Source organism: Lontra canadensis, unplaced genomic scaffold (assembly GCF_010015895.1).
Source record: "Lontra canadensis isolate GAN:19392208 unplaced genomic scaffold, GSC_riverotter_1.0 scaffold86, whole genome shotgun sequence".
Classification (NCBI taxonomy): domain Eukaryota; kingdom Metazoa; phylum Chordata; class Mammalia; order Carnivora; family Mustelidae; genus Lontra; species Lontra canadensis.
Window position 1 is genome coordinate 920,176 of NW_022631080.1, and position 21,664 is coordinate 941,839.

At 36.8% G+C, this 21,664-nt stretch overlaps 1 protein-coding gene across 4 annotated transcripts in view; it reads right to left on the reverse strand.

Annotated features, from left to right (window-relative positions):
- The window catches only part of DMD (dystrophin), a 2,197,254-nt gene that overhangs the window by 457,706 nt on the left and 1,717,884 nt on the right, over nt 1-21,664 (reverse strand). The gene's annotated exons all lie outside the window — the stretch shown is intronic.

Below are 21,664 nucleotides of genomic sequence, written 5' to 3' on the forward strand. Positions count from 1 at the left end.
AATATTGTTCTTAATGTTATATTTTGGAAGTGACACCTATACCACAAACATATCTTGGGAAGTAATTAGCCCCCTGATTTGGATAAAAATATTATCAATTTCTTCCTTTTGAGACTGGTAGTACCTTATAAAAAGAAAAAAAATCAAATCAGCATGGAATGATGCTTTTGGGGTTCTTCCTATGAAAATCTTTAAATAAGGTATCTATGGGTATAAATAGACTTATTTTAATATATTCCAGGTCCTTATGTAAGGAAAGGTACTACACTACTTTATTTATTTTTTTTAAAGATTTTATTTATTTATTTGACAGAGATCACAAGTAGGCAGAGAGGCAGGCAGAGAGAGAGAGGAGGAAGCAGGCTCCCCACCGAGCAGAGAGCCCGATGTGGGGCTTGATCCCAGGACCCTGCGATCATGACCCAAGCTGAAGGCAGAGGCTTTAACCCACTGAGTCACCCAGGTGCCCTGCTATACTACTTTATAGGGATGGCTTGTGTTGCCTTAGATGAAGTTTACATGCCAGCTTTTTAACTTTATTGCAGCTTGATTCACTTTTGGTGGCTTCTTTTAACAACAATGCCCTGCCAAGTACTTAACACTACTTCATGAAGGAAGATTTCATGCCTTGACCTTCACATTCATGACCTCTAATTCAATGTGCTTCCACAATCCCTATCATTTCCAGATAGCATCCTTCTTGAGAAATGCTGACTAGTGCTTTGTTTGTTTCTGTTTTGTTTGAGGTCAAATCACTGGCTCCGTTTTCCTAGCTTTTTTTTTTTTTTAAAGGTACTTTTGAAGCTTCTATCATTTCTGTTCATCAAAGGAAGTAATTTTCTTCACATGCTTGTATTGGCCCAAAAGAGCACTTGTATAATTTTTATTTTCTTAACAAGACACAAACAGGTTAGAAAAATTACTACTATCATGGCCCTTGAGTTTTGGGTTTTCCTTTCAAATTTAGGTCAAAAGCCAACATTAACAGTAAGATGGAATGACTGTTACAAAGAAGAACTGCCAAGCAGATAATAAGTTGAGAACTCTTAATTGAAAATTAACACATCCATGTTTATATTCCTAAATTGAAGAAAATGGCTGTTTGGCTACTGCAATAATGAGATGCTGCATATTTCACATGATGCATCCTGAAGAACGAACCATTCATTCCTGCCTGATGGGTGCTTCCAGGCTTCAGTATAACTCAAAGATTTGGGTAGGAAATTCAAGCAGAGTAAGGGGGATCCTGTTTTCTTTTCTAGGGGTTATAGGGTCCATAAATAGTAACCAGCCTTCTATTTGACTAACTTGTTGAGCTTGTCTCCAACTGACTATATAGCAGATTGAACTACTGGCTTCAATTCTTTCACATCCTTGGTCAAATTATATATACACACCCCTGCCATGACCCCATGTAGGTGGAAAGTGTTTCTCTATCCCTTGACTTTGGGCTTGGTCAGGTGTCATGCTTTGGCCAGCGGAATGGAAGCAAATGTGCTAAGAGCAGAGACTTGAAATGTGTTGGTTCTGGTTTGGTCATTGTCCTAAGAAGCTGCTGCCCCTTCAGGCTGAGTCTCAGAATAAGACAGAGGAAGAAGACTCAGCAAGAAGACTCACACCAAATCAGCAACCAGGAGATAAGCAGAGTCAAGCAAAGCCTAGTCAAGATCTGCCAAAACCCACTAAATCGAAGAGCCATCACTAAATAAGTATCTGTTGTTATTAGCCACAGAATTTTTTTGGTTATTTATTATGTAGCAAAATGAACTGATACATACTATAAATCAAAATGAGGCTTATAAGCAATACAATTTGAGAAAGTTCTGCTGAATTGATATCCATCAAGTAAAAGAAGAAATGACCAAATGATTCAAAATTATCAAATTCTTGTTAAGTTCATATTCATGCCAGGTATCAAGATTAGATACCAATGATTGGCCAAAGCCCAGGAGTAGAAAGAAAAACACAAAACATTAGTCAAGTTTAACTCACTAGGTTGGATTTCCAGGTTTTCAAGCAGATTGTTCTAGATTGCAATATTTGAAAGAAGCCTGCCACGATATGGTAATGGATATGAATTCTATGGTCCTTGGAATACCTCCAAAATGCCAACCTCAAGTTTAAAACAAAATAAACTTCCTTGTACAGAAATAAAATAAGTCCTCTTCTCTAGAAAGGGCTAAGGAAGTGATAAGCTGCCTTCTGGCATTTCTATCCATTGCATTTCCAAAGTATGGTGAAACTGGCTGTCTTCTGTTGTTTTGTCATCTACAGACTCCTTCTTACATATGATTATAGCTAATGGGTGAAAGCTACATTCACCTCCAGCCACCATAACTAATGTGAGGAGAATTTTAAAGTTTTTGCAGGTGGGGTTCCAATTCCATGTGCCTCCCAACTATTCCTTCTGCTTCTAATGTAGTCTCTGAATTGGAATGACAGCTTGCTAGCAGTAATATGGGAAGAGTATAGGAGACCAAGTGAAGAATGAGGGAGGTAATTTCTTAACTTCAAAATTCTTGAAACACTGTATTACGTTTTGGGTGAGGTGATGGGTATGAATATTAACTTGATTGTAGTGATGGTTTCAGGGTGTATGCATATGCTAAACTTACCAAATTGTGCACCTTAAATATTGCATCATTTATGGTATGTCAATTTTATCTCAATAAAGTTACTAAAAAAATATTAAGTGCCTGGAAAGAAATCATGCTAAAGATGCAGAAAGACTCTACACATACAAATGTAATATGTCATTATGAGACATTTAGGCAGATCTAAATAAATGAAGGGATCTACCACAGTCCTAGATTGGACAACTTGATATTGTAAAGATGTATCATGATGTGTTTTAAAATGGGTATCTCATGGGCTTAACTGTCCTTATTTGATAAGGTGACTTAATGATTTCTAAAATTTCACTTTCAGTGTTGTAATTCTAGGATCTATGGATACTGTAGTTCCAAGGTCAAGAAAAGAGCATATATAATTAATGTTCAAAACAGAACAAAATGACTGGCACCTATCATCATATTTATACCCAGGCCTGGAGTGCAAGAACTCTTCTCCTTGTCTAGGGAATTGTTTTAATGGGATAGAAGATGTATATTCTATACAGTTACAATGAAACTGCTCCTCAGCACATTTTCTCTTTAAGTACCAATTGGATATATGAATTTTAAATATTAAAGATTTAAAAAAAAGTTCTGATGGGTTTATTTTTTTCTTTGAGGTTTAAACACTTTAAGAGTTCACCACTCGTAACTTTGACTAGTGGTAAAAAATGCTATTAAAAAGACCACATAGGAAAAAGAATAAGTTGAGAAATCAAGGCCAACTTGGCATCATCAAATCTGGTTCCTGTCAGACTCTGGTGGCTGTAGGTGGGGCTAATGTATAGTCATTAATAAGAGTTTCATTTTAGGGACCTTCCAAGAGGTTGCTTCTGAGGGAGGCATTTATATGAGAAGACTAAAACAGCTTTTTATAATTGCTTAAGTTCTTTTGGGTATATATATTAATATTAAGGTTACTTAAAAGAGTAAAGCAGAACAAATACTTTGTTTAGACTATATTCAGTAAGTTTGATTCAGAAATGAGTAAAACTACAAATCTGGCAGCCAAAAACAAGGAAATGGTAAGGGTACCCTCCTCAAAGGGCCATAAGGCTTTTATGCAGGTTTGGAAAAGTTTAAACCTGACTAGCTGCTTGTAACACTTAGGGAGGGTTGGCTGACCAGACTTTGATTCTTTCTCTGACCATGCTCTGCTACTGAAGCATGGTCTTCGTAAGAATCCTTCAATAAAGTATGGTCTTCTTAAGAATCACTAAAGTGGTGATATATACTCCCCATTGTTCCCATTAATTCGAGATTTTAGAGCTCATATTACCATCTTAACTTAAATATACACATTGAATTCAAAGAACATGAAATACTGATAACCTAAGAGAAACTATTACTAGACTCCCAAAATAAACGGTAACAGAAAGATACCTAATTTACAATTTTATTTTCATTTGAAAATTCATATCTTAATTGATCTCTATGAAGAGATTTTTTTTTCTAGACACAAAAAGACAGTAGAATACTAAGTTCAAGTTAAAGTTTTTAGATATATATGGGTAATACTTTTTGACACTGAAAAGCAGAATCATTTGCTAGGCTTTCCTAATAGCCTAGTACATGAAAATATCTATTTCCTACTCTAAATGAATAATTTAAAAATATATCTGCATTGAATGGAACACTTAACAATGAATATGGTAATACCAGGCATAGGTAATTTAAGTACCCTAATATTATTTAGAAAATACATGTCATAAGTTAGTCTTTATACAAAAGTTAAGAAACAAATCCTTAAAAATAGATTAGGTATTTTACTAGCTGAATGGAGAAGCAAAGAATGGATGTTGATGATGTAGTTTTAAAAGAAAAAACTTCAGAAAATGAAGTTTTAAATCTCATGCATTAAACAAACAAACAAACAAAAAACCCACCAAAGTATGTAGTGTGGTTTAAGGAACATAACAATACTTAAATCAAGAACTCTCAAATAAAACAAACAATTTTGTGAAGGACACAGGTTTGTAAGTTGATCTTACTAATTAAATTTGTCATAGTTTTGGTTATAAATCACAAGAAAATAAATACCACACAATGCAGACTGATTATTATTGAGTTAGCTCAGAGGACTTGTATTGTTAAAATCCACATAAAATCATAACACGGTTGCTTTAGTTATGAAAATAAAATCATATGTATATACTCCCTAAGATGAGAAGACCAATGGTGAATATCTTTTTCTTCATAGGATCACCAAACTAAACCTCCAGCTTTTTCTTATTTTTACTAAATTTTCTACTTTGTGATCTAAGAATTTAGCTTTCTATTTTCCCACCACATAACAAGTATATATTGATTGAAAGTATTCTGAAATACTAGTTTCAGAAACTATTCTGTGAAACTAAACTGCATTTTTACTTATTTGTATCAATTATTTGCTTGAAAGTTGTGGGTAAGGTGGGAAAACACTTTCTTCCATTTTAAATTGCAACCTCTCAGGTCTGTCTTTTTCCTTTTTCACGGGGCCCAAAATGTTTTTAAGACCTCTGGTCTATCAATCTCTGGAAGAGAGCATTCACAAATGAATTCTGATCAACAGATTGCATACATCTCCCAATCAGCTGCGCAGACAGAGCATTTTCACAACTCCAGTCATTTTATAAAGATGATTCAGAATTAATCAGTCCCCCTGCCACTTTTATTATTTATATATTCACAGTATTGACAGATTTCATTTTCTTCCCACTCTTCACTTCTCTTCTACAAGAATAACACTCACGACATGGAATGGGGAGCAGCAAGAGATATCAGCTGACCTTCTTTCTGTAAGTAAGGCATTACTCAGCTAATTCTGAGAACCCACAAATGATAATGTGGAATATACAGATCCACATCAAACTTCCTTTCATTTTTTTCTGATGTTTCCCCTGGAATATGAAGTCTGCTTGTTCTTTATACCGCAGTATAGGTATGTGAATAATATAGTAATACCTATGACTGGAATAAGACAGAAATAGTTATGGCTGCAGCTGCTATAAATACTGGAACAAAATTCCTGTAGCAAAAATGATGTCAGGAAGCCTCGCGGGGGACCAATCACTCAGAATTTTGAATAATCACACTTATTGTGACATTTTAGAAGGCACTGCATCTTCTCCTGGGATAACTAAAAATTACAATTGTACATAAGTCACCCAGCAACAGTTTATGCCACTAATTCATTTTAAAGATAGATTAACAGGAATCTTTTCAGATGTCTCTTTGAATTGATTAAACAACATCTCTGGGAAGGCTCAAATTTGATTTGGCCAAAATGGCAGAGGAAATTAACATTATCCTCTTGTGTCATTTCCCTAAATTCGGAAAGGTAAAGAAACACCAATTTTCAAAAACAGGCATGTCTAATAATAAATGAAGTCTGATAATATAAAAAGATTATTGTCAAGACAAATCCATTGCCTGGTTGTCTTCATCTGACATCTATTTTTAAATAGACAGTATGACTTAGAATCAGGAACTAAACATGAAGAAGTACTGAATAATCCCATTATTCAAAAGGCATGCAAAAAATACTATTTCAAAAATCTCTTTTCATAATATTTTTGTTTTGAAGACTATGGCCTTTAAACATTTAATAGATCTATGGGTTTAGTTTTAATGTTTATACCAACAAGATGGTAACATAATAAATCCATATCAACTTTAGAAATATTTCTAATATTACATAACAAATTGGAAAAGAATTGCATATATAATTATCTCTATGAAGACAAACCACAAGGGCAATTAACATGGCTATGATTCCGTATCACCACAATGGTTAAACCAGATGGTAAAGTTCATTATTTTTATCTCTCACAAAACCAAATATCACTCTCTCTCTCCTGGGAATGCATGAAGTATTCAAATGAAACATATTATTATGCAATACTTTGATGTAAGGAGGTTTTTTTTTTTTTAACTTATTACATATCCCCTCAAGACAGTTGGTATTTCCAACCATGACCAGTGTTATTTAGAAATAAACAAATAAACAGTATACCTATGAAGTATAAGCTTAATAAAATGACATCACCAGATAAGGGAAGATTTAATTTCTTGAAGGTGGAAGATCTAATTTTTTTAAAAAAGATTTGATTTATTGATTTGAGAGAGTGGGAGAGAGAGAGAGAGAGAAAGAGAGAGGGAACAAGTGAGAGGAGGAGGAGAGAGAGAGGGAGAAGCAGACTTCCTGCTAAGCAGGGAGCCCCATGTGGGGCTCGATTCCAGGACTCCAGGATTATGACCTGAGCGGAAGGCAGACGCTTCATAGACGGAGCCACCCAGGCGCCCTGGGAAGAACTAATTTTTAAAAATTTAATATTCAACAGTGAACCATTAAAATTAAAACACAGGCTTTATAGTTTCATCACAAAGATGGCTGGTATTAATTTTCAACAGATATTCAGGAACAGCAACAATTTATTTGCTGTTTCAGTGAGCTATTGTCACAATAATGCTGAATGGCGCAGATGGTTTCAAACCACCATCATCCATCCTCAGGGATGCCTGTGGCTCGCGCAGCCCCGCTGCTCATCTCTCAGCCTCTTTCTGAGATCGGCTGCCTGGATGGGGCATGTTCTTCTTATACATGCTGTAGAGGCACAAACAGGAACATGCAAGGTCTTTTAAGGCTCAGGCTTCTAACTAGCACACTGTCACTTCTGCTCACCTTACTGCTTAAGTAAATCACATGGCTAAGCCCTAAGGCCAGGGGTTGGGAGGTACACTCTATCTGGGGGAGGCAATATCTAGGATGTGATTGCAGAGTGGAAGGAAGAACTAGAGGAACCATGCAGTCTACTAAAACTAGAGAACAGTTTCTTTCAGGCAGATAATATGTTGCAGAACACAAGAATACCATGTACTTATTTATATCTCTGACTTACTTCCATAGGGTGTAAATGTTGCCATACATTTTCCTGTGCTTGATGACTGCTCTGTATTATTATTATTAATTTCACCAGTGATTAACCTGCTAGATTTAAGAAGTAAATAATCTTCTTCCTCTTCTTCTTCTTTTTTTTTTAGTTTCTTGTGTAAAGGATTCAAACACATCTTTCATTTGGAGCAATTCTCTAGCAGTGTTCTGTTGAGTACAGACAGATCAATGCAATTTCTAGTCCAGGGAGTGGAGCACGCAATTGGAGTCACAAGTCCTGTCTTACCTAACTCTGAAGTTATCTTTTGAAGAGAATATATTATATGGGAATAATAATACAACACTGCCCGTAAGGATTTTGTGTAAATTTATTTTCTTTTCCAATACCATTTAAGATAAAATATCTCACATCATAAGAATTAGTCACTTCCTGTGAGAAGATCTGCAGCAAAGGGACTTCTCAATCAGATACACCACGCAGGCAAGCTAGTCTCTCATCACTCTGTGTGCACGCACATGTGGATTCTATCTTTCCCCTTAGAATTCCAATTTTTTTGTATCTTGTCTTACGAATTCTTGTTTTCCCGGTGGTGTTCCATTTTGTAAACAGAAAAGTAGAAGGATGTGTTTGAAAATCTGCTCAGAGAATGGATTTCAATTTGGCTTCTCCATTAGAGCACTAATTTGCTTTCTATGTGCAATTCTGGGTTGATCACTGTTGCATACATTATTGAATTTCAACTCCTGTACCTCCACCTAAACTCATTTGGAGATTCTCACATGGCAGGTCAATTGCATGAATTTTACCGAGCCTAAATTCTGCCACAATCTGCCTCATACTTCTTGGTATTGCATTTGGTGAAAGCAGGAGCAGAACTTACTACCATATTTCTTTTTCTTTTGTTTTACCGGGCCTTTTTCCTGTGGTTTGGTAGATTTTATAAAAAGAAGAAAGTGTGTGGTTTGCATATTTCTCTTGCTTGTTCTCTCTCTCTCTCTTAAATCAATTAATTACTTTTAATTTTAATCACATTCATAACACTAAATATTTTATGTGCAAAAAAATAGATTTGAAGAACAAAGCTCAAATAAGTAAAACAACAAAAACTTGTTCAGAATAAAATTTTCTTCTTGAATTAACCAAGGATGATAAACTTTATTTTTGAGCCCACTTGCAAAAGAAGAATAAACATAAAGTTATAGGTGTAAAACTATTTATTCAAAACAAATGCAGTTAGGGTTTTACTTATTGGTTAGTAAAATATAACTGAAGGGGCTATGCCTTTCTAAGAATAGATAATTCATTCATCATCAAGTGTATGCAACAACTATCACACCGTTCTCCTTTATTGTTTATCTTTAGTTTTTAAAAAAGATTTAATTAATTAACTAATTAATTAATTAATTTGAGAGAGAGACAGTATGAGAGTCAGGGAGAGGAACAGAAAGAGAGGAAGAAGCAGACTCCCTACTGAATAGGGAGCCCAATGTGGGGCTTCATCCCAGGACCTTGAGATCATGACTGGAACCAAAGGCAGATGCTTAACTGACTGAGCCACCCCATGTACCCCTCCTTCACTGTTTATCTTATATATAGTCCCAGACAGAATCTATTTTGACTGTAAATAGGCACACACACACACACACACACACACACACACATCCCAAAACAAAGCGAAACTCCTTTTCCTCTTCTCAATGTTATTTTTGAGAAATTGATTATAACCCAGGTCTTGTTTAACAAATGCATTTCTGTGAAAGAGAAGATTCCTTAAATCAAGGCTGTGACATAATTATAAAAAATTTTAGCCAATAATACAACTGGTTTAAGGTATAGAAATCAACCTGAGAAAATAAACTTTCCTTCTAATACTGTAATTTCATCATGTTGGACTAAGTTATAATTTAATGTCATGAGCCATTAGATCATAATATTAAATTAATGATCATGGCTCACATGGAGGCATGGGCAGTTTTATATAATATGCAAAGGGGAAAAAAAAGAAAATGGTAATATAAATCTTCTTTGGTACCATCTGGCTTATCTTTTTCCCCATGCCTCTCCAAAATAGTGGGAGGAATAAACAATACTATTCCTGACTGGCTAGGCATTGAAGATGAAGATAGCAAATGAAAAATTCTCCAGCACAAGCAGAAAGTCTAGTCTTTTCTTCATTTCCTTCTCCTGCATAAGCACAGAGAATCTGCCCTACAGATTCAAAATTTGTCAAACTTCAGAGCTGAAATGGCCTTAAGCAAGCATCTGGTCCAGTGGTTCTCAAATTTAAATGGGCACAAGAACCACCTGGGGGCTCTTTAAATATGCAGATTCCCTGGCTCAGCCCTGGGGAGCCAGTTTCTGACACTGCATTTTTAATAAACTTTCCAAGTAAAGATGGTTCAGGTTGTATGTGAACTTGGGGAAACATTTCTTTTGTCCAGCATCATCATTTTCCATCAGATAAACCTTAGATCCCCAACGCTTCTAGATTCCCCAAGATCACACAGGTTACTGGTTAGGATCGGAACGTAGATCCCTTGACCTGTAAAATAAGTATTCTCCGATAATGTATTATTTCCATAAAAAGTCCCTCAACAATCTGTTAGGTCATGGTTTTTTTTCTTTTCTCATTGTGACAAAACATACATAAAATTCACAGTTTTAACAATGTTTAAATGTGTAATTCAGTGGCATTAAGTACATTTACATTGCTGTACAGTCATCACTACCATCTGTCTCCAGAATGTTTTCATCTATTCCAACTGAAACTGTGTACCCATGAAACAATAAGCCCCAAATCCCCTCACCCCCTCCCCTGCTCTGTCCCTGGTAACCACTGTTCGACTCTCTGTCTCTATGAAGTTGACTATTCCAGGTACCTCGTAAGTGGAATGAAATAATTTTAATCCTTGTGTGCCTGCTTATTTCACTTAGCAAACTGCCTTCAAGATTTACCCACATTAGATCATGTTGTGATTTGCTAAATCCTTTGAACTGCTTGCTCCAGACAATGTTCTGGCCCTTTAAGAAATAAGGTCCTATCATTTGTCCAGCATTGGCAGAGGCTGCTAAATGAGAGAAAGAATTTAGGAAGGGCCGTCTTCAGTGAGTGAAATAGATAGAGCCTGGAGGCAGGCACAGAGATGTGAAATGCATTTTCTGCCTAGTTGAAAGTCACTTGAAATCAAAAAGAAATGAGAAGCGAGAAAGACAGAGGCAAAGGCACTAAGAGAATGGCAGGAGAGATGGATTAAACAGAGAAACCAAGACTTCCCGAAGGCTACCTTGTGCCCAGATTAGTGAGTAGAACTATGCAGACAAGCTTATTAAGAGATATATTCTGAAAATTAATTGGTCCACACTGGTGTCCATGAGACCTGATATGATTAATGTGCCTTGGGACAAAGAGTAGAGAAAACAAATAGGGAAGTAAAAATGTACACATCTGCATTGCTATTTGAAAAAGACTTTACTGCACTTAAGATTTACTTCTATCTTATATAGTTACTGCCATGAGTATTTTACAGCTTTTTTTTTAAGATTTTATTTATTTATTTGTCAGAGAGAGGGAAAGCGAGCACAGGCAGGCAGAGGCAGAGGGAGAAGCAGACTCCCTGCTGAGCAAGGAGCCTGATGTGGGACTTGATCCGAGGACGCTGAGATCATGACCTGAGCTGAAGGCAGCTGCTTAACCAACTGAGCCACCCAGGCATCCCTATTTTACAACTTTTAAGTAAGAAGGAAAGTTATTTGATATATGTTCTGTTGTAGGGGAAAAAAAGCTTAATTTTTAAAAAAACAGCAGTGCACTAGAGTATATCTAATTTTTTACCCTGGGGCAAGGCCAGATGATGCTTCTCAGAGAAGGTGGGTTGACCCAGGCTTAAAATAGGAGTTAGCCAGGTAGAACAGGAAGAAAGGCTATTCTGGGCAAAGAAAACCTCTTCCTTTGACCTGGATAATGCCTACTTGCTATTGAATATTCAGTTCCCTATCTTTTACAAGAAACTTTTTGTGGCAACCTCTTAATATGCAAAACTTTCTAATGCTTTCCCATGGAAAAGTAGAGTTCATGTCCCATCTCTTTAAATGTGGGCTCTGTGCTGGCTTGACCAAAAGAGCATGACAGCCAGGGGCGGGGGGAGGGGGCACCTGGGTGGCTCAGTTGGTTAAGCGTCCGACTCTTGATTTCAGCTCAAGATCTCAGGGTGGCAAAATGCCCCACATCAGGCTCTGTGCTAGGCATTGAGTCTGCTTAAAATTCTCTCTCTCCCTCTGCAAAGCCTCTCTCATTCTCTCTCTCTCTCAAAAAAAAAAAAAAATGAATGACAGATGCAAAGCTATGCTAGGTTTGGCCCAGGCCTTAAGACACCAGCAGCTTCAGCTTCTTGTCCCTGGGATGGCTGCTCTGGGAACCCAAAGATTATTCTATGAAAAAGCCCAAACTGCCCCCTGGAGAGACGCACACGAAGAGGAACTGACAGCACCCATTTGCCAGGCATGTGAGTGAGCCCACTTGGAAGGAGATCCTCCAGCAGCCGGGCAGCCTGACCCAGCTGACATCATGAGAAGCAGAGACAAGCTCTCCCCACTGACCTCTCTTCAACTCTAGAGTGACTCACAAAAAGTGCAAAACTGTATTAAGCTTTTGAATTTGGGGCTGATTTGTTATGGAATAAAGGGTCACCAAAATACCTCCCCTGGTCCTCCCAGAAGGTATACAGGAGGTTCCACTCCTCTGGGAGACCAATGGAGTTTGCACTCACCTGAACTATATCCCTTAACTCCTTGGTTAGATCTCTCTGTTGTCCTGCCCCTGGTCCCTCTGGTATCAAGTCCTCTTTGGGGTCAAGTACAGCTCTTACCAACCTTTGGATTCTCAAACATCTTTGCTGATCTGTGGCAGATCTAACTCTCAATGGCTGACGTTAGAAGTCATGTTTGGGAATCCACTCAAAAAGTATGCTTCTCCTGTCTGTATACCTTGCATGAATTAAACATTTCTTTTAGGTCATGTGTAGGAAATGAATTTAGAGTTGTCTAACCCATTTAGTGGTTGCATCCAAATAATGACCATTGGTTTCTACTACCAAACAGAAAATGTTGACACCTTCCCACAGCCAGTAAAAATGCTATCTATACTCATTCCAGGTATTAAAACTGCAATGTACAATAGTTTTCCAAACATTTGCGAAACTACTGTAAAAACTAAAAATAGAATTTATGGAGTAAATCATTGGGAGGAATGGCTGGTCAAGCAGTTCATAAATATCCAGGTCTTATTCTATTTGGGGCTACGGCCTTGAATTGAATCTAATATTGAATTGTTGAATTGAGAGCAAAGGATAGAAGTGAAATGTGGTCAGCTCCAGAGAGGAGGGGATATGCTACTTTCTTCAGAGAAGTCCTCTTTCTCTAACTCCCAAAGAATAATATATTGTAAAATGTGGTGGAGGTGAATAGAAATTAGAGAAGAGAAACTAAAATTTGGAGAGAATTTAAAGATAACATTTATAAAGACTCAGATCATTGCTAAGTCATCATCATCATCATCATCATTACCATAATAATAATATTGAAGAGTCAACTTGTTAATAGAACCCTCAAGGACAACCACAGATGCAGGAGCAAACAAAAGTAATTTGTGGCTTTCTCACTATCAGGAAATAGACATTCTTCCATCTCGACTAATATGATCTCCAGTGGGGAGTGATTTATTTCTCTCGCATTCATGAAACTCTCTTTCATAACCAGGTGTAATGGCTTCTTTTACCTCTATGGGGAATGGCTGATTTATGCATAGACCTTTGCTCAATAACCTTTCTTCAAAGATTGATGCCGTTAAAAATGAAAAAAGATGTGAACTTTTTGACATTTTATTTTAATGTAATTTAGAAAACCATGTAAACTGCAAATGGACCTCATGCAGAATGAAAATCACATGCTGATCACCAAAATTATTTTGAATACTATTCATCTTTAACTAATACCTGAAATGTTTTATTATCAGAATTATGAAAGGCACAAGAGACACCAAGAAAGTTCATTTCAAAAATAATTTGTAAATACAAGATTGAATATCCTCTTATTTGATTCCCCCAATTCACACTTTTAGAATTTTCTAACTGGAAGTGGGTGCACTGCTACCCACCACATAAAGGAGTATCTTTTTTTTTTTTCCTAGAAGTTCTCCTCTGAAAGAGCACTAGCTCTCAAAAATAGATCCTTCAAGGTTGGAGGAAGGGAGGAGGAGAAAGTGACATGATATTCTTTGAGTTTTTTGAGCTCAAACTTTGCAGGACCATTTCTGTTCTTGTTTGGAGAAGGCCTGAAGTGACATAAAGCTCTGGCAGAGATCAGAGAAAGTGAAATGATGAGTCACAGACTTCTTGTTGTCTTCAGTGCTACTGCTTCATAGGTTACATTTAAAACAACTATATTGTGGTGGGGGGGGCGCCTGGGTGGCTCAGCTGGTTAAGTGTCTGCCTTCAGCTCAGGTCATGATCTCAGTCAGGGCCCTGGGATTGAGCCTTGCATTGGGCTCCCTGCTCAGCAGAGAGTCTTCCTCTCCTTCTCTCTCTGCTCCTTCCCCCTGCTGCTCTCTTGCTTGCTCTCTCTGTCTCTCCCAAAAGAATAAATAAAGTCTTTGACAAAAATAAAAAAAACAACTTTATTAATTTTATTAGCATAGCTATAAGCCATTGATGTGTCTTCCAATGTTGTCAGACTGGAAAAAACAAACTGCTTTTACTAAAGTGTGTTTCAGAGAATCTTAATACCTGGTATCTGGTTGAAAGAGAAGGGCATGTAAGCTAATATTTTTCCTTCAAGGAGGGCATTATGAAAGATAAACAACCTTTTTAAAATTTTCAGTGTAGTATGTTTATCTTCAAGAATGGGGGTGTTAAGGTTTGTTTCTACTTGAAGAATTTAGTTTTTCAAACATGTCAATATTGACATTTAAGAACTAGAATCTATCGAAGATTATTAATCTGTTCTTGGTTAGACAAGATAAGGCTTTTTGTTTTTTTAAAAATCAGAGTTCCAACACTTACGTGCCAATATTTCAGACAGTTTCATTCATGCATTCATTCATTCTTATTAAGTAGTTTCTCACTCAAATCAAATGAAGAATTGTGTCCATAAAGAGTCTATAGTGAAATAAGCAATATAAGAATTTATTTATAAAATACATTTGTATATACAAGGCATCTCTCTATATAGTGTTATTAGTATTAACAGGTGTGTACATATCTGTAGAACCTGATAACAGTAATTATGTAATAATGCTAGCTATGTTTAACTGGTTTCTTATATGGCAAATACTGTTTAATGCACTTCACATATATTGATTTGCATCACTCTCACAACAACCTGATGAGGCAGACATTATCATTACCCCTGATTTACAGCTGTATAAACTGAGGGCAATTAAGAAATGTGTCCACAGTCAGTGAGTATCAGAATCACGATTTAAACCTAGGTAGTCAGGCTTTAAAGCCCACACTATTAAGAACTATCCTCTCCAGCCTCTCAGATACAATATAGAAAGCACTAAACCTCATTGAAAGTGAGTATGGACCCTGGGAAACAATCTGGGGGTTTCAGAGGAGGGTGGGGAGAGGGGGTATCAGGGTGATGGGTATTGAGGAAGGCACATACTACATTGAACAATGGGTATTATACTTAACTAATGAATCATTGAACACTACATCAAAAAGTAATATGTACTATACAGTGGCTAACTGAACATAATAAAAAATAAATAAAATTGGACTAAAAAAATAAAGTGCAGAGAAATACCTGTGGAAATGGAAAGGGGGGCAAGATGTCTTCCACCTGGGGGCCTAATAGAAGAAGGGAGGGTTTCAATATAGCTTTCTTCGACAAGTAGGTAGTATCAGGGTAGATTGAAATGAGGAAAAGGAATTCCAAGGCAAGAAACAAGGTCATCAAAAGAAGCAAAGGAGTCTAGCTAGCTGTGCATTTTAGTAGGAGTTGAGGGTACATGGAGAAGAAAATAAGATTAGAAATTAAGATTGGGAGCCCATTCTGGAGGGCGAGGTGAAGGCATGTGCAGAATATTCTGAAGGGTTTGAGAAGTCATAAAAGGTATTTGAACAGGAGAACCATGTATTCTTTCATTTGACAAATATTTATTGAGCACCTATCATGTGCTGGGCATTGTCTTGGGCAATGGGAATCTACAAGGGAATAAGGTAGATAAAATCCCTCCCTGTACAGAATTTCTAATCTATATATAATCCAAGATACACCTTAGGAAGCTTCCTTTGAAATGGCAATCTGCAAGCTGGACTGTACCCACTCAGATGGCAGAAAGGAATGGAGAGCCGTGATCAATCCTAGGAGCATGAATTTGAGTAGTGGTTAAGAAACTGGAAAGAAAGCATTGGGTGCAAAGGATTTGGGGGTGCATAAAATTATCTAGAAAATGAACTAGAATGTTGGGCAACAAGTGAAGAGATGTATGAAGGACTATTTGGTTTAAAATCTGACAGAAAAGATGGTGGTGTGATGAATGCTGGGACAGGAGGTGAAGACCTGATATCCAAGATATGGCCCATTTGGGTCACATTAAGTTTATGATGTCTGTGATACATTTGAGTAAGAAATGCCCCACATACAGTAAGAAATATGGGACTGATACAGGAAAGAGATAAAAAAATCTTCAAATCATCGGATTAAAGGAGGGTGAAGGACAGTTGCTAGTCTAATACCTACAACATGAGAGACACTTAATAACTACTGACCATCGAATGAAGAGAGTGAGATTAATGAATGCAGAAAAGACAGCCCATAACTGGTCCTCAGGTAAAGAAAGAAGAATGAGTAGAGAGGTAGGAGAAAATTAGTAGAACACAAAACCCCAGCAAGTCAAAAGGCAAGACATTCCCCCGAAAACTGTGGAGGGCAATAATCACAAGTGATGCAGAGATTTCTAGGGCAGGAAAGACTTGGTGAAAGCCTTTGCATTTGGGAGTTACAGTGGTTTCATAGAGAAGTTTTTCAGTTGAGAGGTCAATGTCGAAACTAGACTGAAAAAGGTAAAGGGAAGTTGGATATTTAGGAAGTAGGATATTCAGGAAGTAGGAATGTTTCCATTAGTCCACAAATTCCTATTAGGTGAATTCTTTGAGACTTACATGTTGTTATGTTGTATCTTTGCCTGGAAGGCCAAGTCAGTTTAGAGGAATGAGAAGAGGAGTAAGGTGAGTTGAAGGTCAGAAGGTCAAATTTAGGTTCAAAGAACTGAATTCTCTGTATATAGTGGTGTGACCTTGGCAGAAGTTACCCAACCTCTCAAAGCTTTGATTTTTTTTCATCTGTAAGAAGGGTAAGATGATAGTACATCATGCAGGCTATGCACCCAATACATTGCCTAACACAGAGTACTATTTCTTTTAAAAAAAGTGAGTTATTACCATTATCTATCCTAATAATTGGATGAGTACATTGTGTTATTCATCTCAGAAAACTAAACATTTACTTCACAGGCTCTTATTTTTAACTATTTCCCCCCAATCTGGTATGATGAAACTCACATTTGTTCATTTTCAAGGAAGGAGCAATAGCTACATTACTATAACATCTTTAATTTTACCCTCCTCAACTGAAAATAAAAATAATAAGAGTACCAATACCAGAGGTTTTCTGGGAGAATATCAGAAAATGAAAGTAAAAGTGCTTCATCAGTTATAAAAAATGAAAAATTTAGCAATCATTATTCTCATTAATTAATATAACTCTGATCCATTGATTTTAAAGAATATATTATTAGTTTTATATATTCAGTTGGACTTTTGTCTAATGGTAATTCATATCATTAATAAGGATCTTTCACTTGAGGAAAGCTTTCTCAAAGTGCTTTTATATTTATTACCTTATAAGATCCTCACAAAAGCTCTGTGAGGAACAAAAGACAATGGCTATTAGGGGCTATCAAAATTGACTTTTCAGTATTCACAGTATCCTCTTTCCTTTGTGGGCCTTCCTTTTAGTTTGTATATCTAAAATTATAGCATCCTAGAACTGAATTACAAAGTTATTCAATTTAGTGCTTTCCTTGTATCAGTCTAGATAACAGGTAATTTCAATGGCAATATCCAGAACAATAGGTTCTAAAGTTTTCAATATGTTCAATTAACATGTTAACATAGATAAGAGACTGTGGTAACATAACCCCTATAACCAAGTGACTATACTCATATTACATTAAACTGATTATGTTTCCATCATTGGGCAAAGATGAATTCTTATTTTCTATAATTAGTCTTCTTTCTATAGGAGATAAAACACCAGTCTTTTTAAAACATTTGTCTTCATTGACTCCTTCTTCTAAACTTTGAATTATTTCATTGTTTCTTTTTGGATTATCTCTGTGATCTACAGGAATTTGAGGGTCTAAACCTAGAACATGAGAAAGTTCTGAATGTGATAAGACGACAAGCATGGGGCTCCTGAATCTATTTGTGTGTACTGCAATTCATAGTACTGTGGAAGCATATGACCTTTTTATAGTAGCTACATGTGAATAAAAGGAAAACATAGTATCTGCCATGTTTGTGTAAGAGAAGAAACAAACTGTCTTCATTGGGAAGTTTTTCAAGATCTTGGATTCATTACTCAAATTACTTTTACTTTTTCCAAGGTAGGAGTTTTACACTACAGCTTTGCTACTGCTTTGCCTTTTTTCAAGGTTAAACCATTGAAAGCATCCCCATAGCTGTGCCCCTTTGAATAACATAGAAAATGGCATCACTTAATACTAATTCTGTGCTGGAGTAAGTGGTATTTTGGTGACCTCTATGTGTATTTCTGAATGGACTGTGGAGAAAACCAAGTCATGATTCATGTGTAAAATCACGTATTTCTCTGGCTGCCATGTTAATGTCCTTCAAGTTTGTATTTTTGACCTAGAACCTGTATCTACTCCGAATTTTAGATCCACATTCACAACTGTTTAAAGGAGGTGAGAATTTCACCTTCATGATGCACAAACACCTCCAAACTGACCACATTCTTGACTTCCCTGTCCACAACTGGCTGCCCTCTTGATTTCTACAACTCCGTGAAGGCACTCAGTCACACCAAGTGGTAAGCAGTCAGTGACTCCTCATCATACCTCAGGATGATCCCTCACCGCTGCGTCCCATAACATACATGATGCTGTTGACTTTCACCTCCAAATAGCTCCTACATTGGTTTCATTTGTTCAACCTCAGCACCTTAATTATTATTTCTTACTGGAACAGTACAGAAAAATTTTCCAACTATGGTTTCTAGACAGTTTTTATATCCTTCAATACATTCTCCTCTCAACAACCAAAGTGATCTTTCAAAAGTGTAAGTCTGGTTAATCTATTTCCTTGCCTAAAACTATACTGTGACTTCCCAGAGACTAAAGATAAAGTCCAAACTCCTAAAGGTAAGTGGCCAAATGGATAGAAAGACAGCTTATGCATATTGAGCCCTCTGAGTTCAACACTCTGCCCCTCAAGAGGGAATTTTACAGTATCCTATTATTTAATCCTCACAAATCCTGTGAATATTATACTCACAGTAGAGAAAAAACGATTTAGACTTAGAGGTTAGGCAACAAGTAGGAGAATAAGTGGTCCTCTTGCCTACAAGGCCCATACACTATTTACTATATCCTGATGTTTTTCTACATAATTTAGCCCCAGCTGTCATTTCTGATCTCACTTCTTATAATAACGATACTCCAGCCACACAGAAGTACCTTCAGATTTTCAAACTCCCACAAAGCTCAGGACTTTGAACATGCTATTGCCTTTGCCAAAATTTTCTTTTCTACTCTCTATACCTAGCTAAGCCCTAATCCTTTCTTCTAATGTTCTCTGAGCAGAGGTTCTTAACATTGTCTAGACATCAGAATCATGGGCAGGACATCAATCTCATGTGAATCTCTACAGGTTGGAACCAAGGAATTAGCATTTTTAAAAGCTCCTCCTCAGGCATGTGGATGGCACAGTTCATTAAGCATCTGACTCTCGATTTTGGCTCAGGTCATGTTCTCAGAGTCTTAGGATTGAGACTGGAGTTGGGCTCCACACTCAGTGGCGAGTCTGCTAGAGATTCTCTCTCTCCCTCTCCTCTTGTCCCTCCCCTCTGAAATGAATAAATAAATCTATTAAAAAAAGCTCCTTCAATATATTAGGTAGATGGGAAAACACTGTTCTAGGTGAGTTTCCTGGCCTCTTTGGAAGGCTTAAGCATAATCATCTGTTTTCACTAGACCCCGTCTAGCCCTCTAACACTGATCATACTACTATAATTTGCCTTGGCATATGTATTTTCACCTCTGGAATATAAGCATTCCAAAGGCAGATGTCATATTCTACTATAGAGGCTTTTGAATATATCCAGTATGCACATTCTCATTCTCTCTCTTTCCCCTCCTCTCCCTCACACACGTACAGAGCTGAAACCAAAGTTTCACCAAAAAACCCTGATCCTTCCTTAAGAGCGATGGAGTCTGTCATTTCCTATTCTATTCTGCTAATTTCATTTCTTGCTATTTAAAAATTGTGATGCTAAGTAAAATAAATCAGATAGAGAAAGACAAATACTATATGGTCTCTCTTTTTCATGGAATCTAAAAAACAAAACAAAACAAAATCAGCTCACAGATGCAGAGAATAGATTGGTGGTTGTAAGAGGTGGGGAGGGGGGGTGGAGAAATGGATGAACTGGGAGTTTTTGGTTTAAAAAATTAAATAAAAGTAAAAAAATAAAAATTGTGGATTGATGCTCATTAAATTGATTACACAACCTAATACTTTGTCCAAACTGTGTTTAAAAAACATCTCTGTAATCATGTTTGTGCCAGTCCTAACAGCACACTAGGCAGTTAACAGGTGTTTACAACAGATTTCATGGTATAGTCAAAGTTCTTAAGGAAATTATGTGTGTGTGTATATATACATATATATATATAGGTTTTACATATCCTAAACAGTAGGCAGCATCACCAGGCAAAAGAAAAATATCATGATTAACTTTCATATTTTTGAAAAACCAAAGTAGAAAGATTAAAAAAAAAGTATAAAATTTAGTTCAAATTATAGCAACAGAAAGGAATACACAAAGGGTTTCCTTTTCTTAGAATTAGGGATCCTCAGATTACCTCTCTATTCTTAGATGTCCCAAGAAAGATGACAATCCAATTTATTCAGAATACTAATCGTGTTACTAAGATTGTATTCTTCCTTCTTCCTTTGGAATTAACCAGCAAGCCAAGATTTTTTTGTGAGAAACACTAAAGAAGCTACTTCCTCAATTTCTTTTTTTAAATGTTATTTGTTTTATTTTTTATTTCTTATTTCTTTCTTCCTCAAAGACAACAAATATACATACATTGGATATCCTTTGTCCCACATCTATACTTCTCCAATTTCAATTATGTACCAGAAATCTAAGCTTTCTTAATCAATTTAGAGGTGCATGCTGATGTACAATTCAAAGTTTATCAAACTAGTCTCTCTGGAAATATTTTCTTTAATAGAAGAGAATTTTTATGATGGGGGTGGGGAAGGAGATACGGGTGAAATGCATGAGCTTAGAGAAGAAACTGAGTTTAGAGCTCTGGCCTGAGACAAGATCCAGATCACAGAGGAAGGAATCTTAAATATTAATTGCTCATAGTTTCTCTTGCTGAGAAAAAGATCTTAATTACACCTTTACAAATTTTATTTATTTATTTGACAGACAGAGATCACAATTAGGCAGAGAGGCAGGCAGAGAGAGAGGAAGGGAAGCAGGCTCCCCATTGAACAGAGAGCCCGATGCAGGGCTCGATCCCAGGACGCGGGGATCATGACCTGAGCTGAAGGCAGAGGCTTTAACCCACTGAGCCACCCAGGCGCCCCTTAATTACACCTTTATGAACACCTCTCTCCACCATGTACCCACAACCACACACCTTCTTTATAAGCTGGTATTACAATGATCTCATAGGGGTGCTTAGCCAACCAGTTAAGATTGGCAGAATTCTTATGGAATATTAGCAAAGATACAGAGTCTTCTCATTTTTAGTTAGTTACCCACGGTTTTGTGTTAGAACTTGGAATTCAGGATATCTTAATTCTCTGGGGCCCAAAGCAGAAATGTTTTGGACACAGGAAGTATCTGATTCAA